The following is a 6,000-nucleotide window of genomic DNA, read 5'->3' on the forward strand; positions in this document are numbered from 1 at the left end:
TTTCCCCTCCATTGACTGGTACAAATTATCTTAAGTGCAGTATCTGCCGGAACAGATACTACACTTTGATCTTGACCAAAAAAGTCACTGTCGACGTAAATTAATATGAAGAAAATTAAATTATTTAATTTTCCAATTAGTTCAAAGCAACTTATCTTCTATCTTCTGCTATGTTGATAAGATTATGTGACATCTTCACTGTGTGTGTGTGTGTGTGTGTGTGTGTGTGTGTGTGTGTGTGTGTGTGTGCTTTTGATAATTACACACTGAATTATTTTTTTGATTTACTATTACAGTAGAACCCCGGAATATGGTGGCCCTGATATAAGTTTTTTTTTCGGTTACAATGTGAAATGCGATGTTTTCCCGGCCCCTGGTTACAGTATTTGACCCACGTTACAGTGTTAATTTTAATATTATTTGATTATATGCATGTGTATTATATACTGTACTGTATTTTGTTACTAATTTTTAATGTGTACTGTATAAAATTTTGCTTAGGCGTCACCATTTGGCGATTTCACTTTACGATCCCAACTCCGTAATGGATTAATGCCATATCCCAGGGTTCTACTGTAATTGCATATTTATTGAAATAAATAAAATTCCAATAACAAACGAAAATTTAAAATTCTGTTTAAAAGAATCATTTAATTCTGTAAAAATCTATCGGAATGTATTTCCATTTCTTCTTCCTCCCTTAACTCACAGTACTTCACCAGTTTTCCCTTACTTGCATTCGTCACTTAATCAGCATACTTCATCTATCTGTGAGCTCGCTAATTTTTATAAGCATGCCAGTCTGAGCTAGCTAGCTGTATTTAGATTTTTTTGTCTTTTTGAAATCATAAATTTGCTGACATTTCCGAATCAGGCAGTATTTTTGGACGAGGTAAACGGATTCAGTTTGGTTAGCTAAAACGAATTTGAATCTTTCATCGGTTCAAATCAATCGATTTATCAAGCTGCAAATCTTTCCCCCACATTTTTTTTTCATGTCACTCGCTCAATCTTTTTGATTTTAGTGATAGCTTTTACAACAATTTCATTCAATTAATAATTTAATGATCAAATGTTACCATAATAATTAAATTTAAATTTCAAATTCCTTTCTAAAAATAATAATTTGATAAAAAATCGCGCATAGTTAAAAAAAAAAAGAAAGTATTTATGATATTTAAAGATGTTTGATCGGTCTTATTGCAAAACCAATTTTAAAAACCAAATATATTCCTTCATTGAATTATCTTTCCAAGGATGTTAACTTGAGCTACCCATTTCAAGAGTGGGTGGCTTTGCCCAGAGAAAATAAATATAGTTACGTTGTGACAGCAGTTATGGCCTCAGAATCATGACGTGTACTTCTCTAACATACTTTTGTTAATACACTTTTTGTTAATTATATCACTGTGTTTGCTTTTATTATTGCCAATCAGTAAGGCCACATCCATATATCTGTTCGATATGTCTCTAATCTTATTAAGAACCTTTATTCCAGCAAAGGAACTAGCCCTCACAACATTCTAATCATTGTACTTAAAAAGCTACAACCAGAACTAGCTCCAATACTAACAATCGCTGCCTTAAGGAAATATGCTTCCCAACATCTTGAAAAACCTTGACAGTCTGCTCAGTATTTAAAAATATGGGAGATTAGTCTTGTGCATCTCAGTACAAATCAGTCAGCCTCCTGTGTGTCATAAGTAAATTATTTGATTCTGTGAGAAGTCGTCAAGCACCGCAGCAAAAACAATCTATTCAGCAGCATGCAATATGGTTTCTGTTCTAAGAGATCAACAGCTAATGTACTGATGGTAATATCACACACAATTAGTGACTCTATCAACGAAAGCTACATTTCTAGAGCAATAGCTCTTGACATATCTAAGGCATTTGATAAAGTCTGGCACAAAGATCTACTTCATATGTAGTATAACTATGGAATAGCTGGAAATGTCCTCTCAAGCATCTCTTTGAAAGGTCTATCCAAGTGATCGTTAATGGGGAAGAACTCCAAAGCTCACAGTATTAATGTGGTGTGATCCATACTGGGCCCAACTCTCTTCCTGATCTTCATCAATGACCTCCCAAATCAGATTCTTTGTTCATTCATCGACATCTATGCAGACAATACTACCATCTACAGCAACATTTCAAAGGCCTATAAAGACCAGGATCTTGCAAATTCTCTCTTCTCCAACCAGAAGTGTTTAGAAGTTTAATTACCTTTAATACATTCATAACCAAACTTCTGTCTTTTCACCACCAATGCTCAGATGCCCTCATTACCCCTGTATAAATGAATAGCTCTCACCTTGATGAAGCACACGGCTTTGACTAACTTCTGGGACTGACCTGTACCTAAAATGGAAAACCTACATCAGATCCGTTGCCAAAATCATTGAAAAAATGGTTGCATCATTCTACTGCTCCAGAAAGTATTTCACTCCCAACACTATCCTTTACCTGTACAAGAGCGATATGCGGCCTAAGATAGAGTACTTTTGCTACATTTGGGGTGGAGCTCCTAAAAGCATTCTTTCCTGCTTTGGCAGGGTACAAAACCATCTACAAAGTTTAGTGGGTGGTGATCTTTTTACCTCCCTACTCCCTCTTTCTCACAGAAAAGGCGCTCTGCTCTATCGGTACTTTTATGGTAAGTATTCGACTGAGCTCTAATCTATGGCCCCTCCCCATAAAACATTCACAGCAAATACTCACCTAGCTGAAACAACTTTCCTTACTTCCTGTCTGTGCCCAAAACTAAGCAAACTTTTCATGAGCAGAGTTTCTTTCCTAGAACTGTCCATCTGTGGAACACAAATACCATTTGTCTGTTTCCCGGATGATTATAACTTCAAGTTTAATGTGAATAAATTCTTATTGAGTCGTCCATTTACATAATTTAGCTCTACCCAAGTTCCAATGTGACTAATCTTGTCTCATCATTTACCTAACACTTAACTCTTATCCTTGAGTGGCCTCCTAGCCTTGATAAGTGATGACGATCTAAGTAATATATAAAATCACATTGACACACCAGTTCTCATCAGATATCAGAAGTTAAGCAATGATGAGCCTGGTCAGTATCAGATGGGTGACCATTTTGGAATAGCAGGCGCTCTATGTGCTCTCTGTTTATCTCGGTATTGTTTCCAGTTGTCCTGAAATTTCTACTTAGCACTGATATTTAACAGTGTCGACTCAGGAGAGGTGTGGTTGGAGATTACACAATTCTTGCCACAAAAATTTCAGGCACAAGTCACAGCATCATCAGCGATGTTTTGTGGTATTCATAGAAATCAATATACGGACATCATCATATATATGCATATACACACACACACACGTACACATATATACACATATTTATACATATATATATGTGCATATATATTTACATATATATACATACACACACATACACACATATACAAATGAATGAAAGAGAAAGAGTGCAAGAGAGAGAAAAAAGTTAATGCAAGAGAGAGAGAGAGAGAGAGAAAGAGAGAGAGAGAGAGAGAGAGAGAGAGAGAGAGAGAGAGAGAGAGAGATGTGAAATTAGTATTTAGCTTTCAGCCAAAAGTCAACATGAGTTCTTTTTAAAACAAAGTTCCTTTTTTTCTAAGGTTTTTTTTTTTTTTTTTTTTTTTTTTTTTTTTTACTTAAGGTCTCCTATTTCTTCTCTATGCCCTGAGGGAAATTCTTATTTCTGAAAAAAAAAAAAGAAAAAAAAAAAAAGAAAAAAAGAAAAAAAGGGAGGTTAAAAATGGTCACATTTTCTAAGACTATGCTCTTTATTCAAGTTCTGACGTTTTCAAAATATATATATATGCTTTAATGTTTTTCTTTCTGCAGAATTGTATGCAAAACTTTCTTCTGCAATTATATTATTCACAAAAAAAAATTGGAAAATAGCAAAAGTTTTATATAAGAGCTTGATAAAATTTACTAATACATCTGCTTTCTTCTTTTTTATTTGAGATAAGATTACTCCAAATATATTCGTCATAAATATTTTTTAACTTTGACATGCAATATGGTTTCTGTTCTACTAGATCTACAGCAGATGTGCTTACAGTTAAATCTCACAGGATCAGCGAATCTCAATAGAGACTTCCTTTTTATGGCAATTGCTCTTGACATATCAAAAGACTTTGATTGGGTATGGCATGAAGGTTTACTCCACAAAATCTCCAGCTACTATATAGCTGGAAATGTCTCTCCAATTATTAAATCATTTCTCCCTCATAGGTTCATAAGAGTAGTGGTTGTTGAGCAGAAATCAAAAGCTCACAATATTAATGCTAGAGTGTTTCAGGGCTCCATTCTGGGCCCAACTCTCTTCCTGATCTACATCAATGATCTCCCAAATCACATCGTAAGATCATTCGTAGGCATTTATACTGATGACACTACCATCTATGGCAACACTTCAAATGCCGTAAATGACCAAGTTTTCTCTGATTCTCTCTCCTCTAATCTTGATCACATGGTTCAACGAGGAAAGAGGTGGCTGGTTTCTTTTAATGTATCTTAAACCAAGCTTCTATCTTTACATCATCAACACTCTGATCCCCGTCTGGCATCAATTGAACTGAATGGCTCCATGTTTTAACAGGGTCTGACCTTTATTCCTGATCTGAAATGGAACACGTACATCAAATATGTTACAAAGGTTGATGTAAAAATGATGGGATCATTCTACTGTTCCAGTAGATATCTCACTTCTGATACAATTCTCTACCTATTCAAGAGCCAAGTACATCCAAAGATGGATTACTGTTGCCACATCTAGGCAGGAGCTGCTAGAAGCAGCTTATCCTGCCTTGACAGAGTTCAAAATAGACTTTGTAGCCTAGTGGGGGATGTCCTTTTCTCTTTTTTGCAACCTCTTTCCCACAGAAGAGCAGGTAGGGTTAACTGGGTAAATATGCAATTTACACAGCTAACAATAAAGAATTTAAAATATACAGTTTTGAAACAAATAAATAAAAATTAAATGTTTCGAACAACTAAGAAATGTCTTGAACAATGACAATAACGAACATTGCCTGATCTTGAATGTCAAAAATTGACATAATTTTGGAAGAGGTCAATTTTAGAGAATAAAGGAACAGCTGGTTATATAGGTAATAGTATTGAGACGATTAATCAAAATCGGAATCAAGAATCAGAAAAATCGGAACTTTTTGGGGTATTGGAATCAGTATCAGAATCGGAAAAATTATAGCCTAATTTCCGATTCCAAACTGATTCTTTTAATTTTTTCTGACAATAAAAAATGAAATAAGCACAAATTGTTTATTTTTATTAGAAGTAGTTCATTGACAACATAATACTGAGAAGGGCCACAGAATGGGTTATAAATCTCCTTTACAGATTTAACATTGATTCACAGTTTAATTTATTCTATTTATTGGTTATTTATCAAGAGATCTTGCCTATTCTCTTTGTAAACCTTTTGCATCTATTCGCTAAATGTCTATAGGCCCCCATCCAAGGAAGTTTACTTGATTATTAAAAGGTTTTAAATGCTCTGGATGGGGTTTTTTAATTTTGTTGGTGCCAGCTGTACATTGGCGGTGTCTGTCACCGGCTTCTTCTAAAATAAGCAATGTTTTATGGTGCTTCTCTTTGGATGCAAGTGAAAAATATAGATGAAAATCTCCGATGAGTTTATCAAAATCTTGGATAAAATACATAATGAGAAAACATTTTGAAGACTTTCTTAATTGAACAGGAGATTATATCTACATTTAAACTTCCCCAAAAAGAATGGAATTGGGACATTTATTATTGTAATTAACAGAAAAAGAAAAAAAATGATAAACAAATATGCAACAAGTAAATGTTACCAAAAATCAAGACTCTTCTACATATGTGAATAAATTTATTTGTGTTTAAACTTCTTTTATAGTGTGTTTTTGGTTTAAAACAAACTTAGTGTCCCCTCTTTGTGTTAGAATTTAAAAACTGGCTGCCTAATAACCCCGGCAG

Source organism: Euprymna scolopes, chromosome 14 (assembly GCF_053919585.1).
Source record: "Euprymna scolopes isolate OS-2025 chromosome 14, ASM5391958v1, whole genome shotgun sequence".
Taxonomy (NCBI): Eukaryota; Metazoa; Mollusca; class Cephalopoda; order Sepiida; family Sepiolidae; genus Euprymna; species Euprymna scolopes.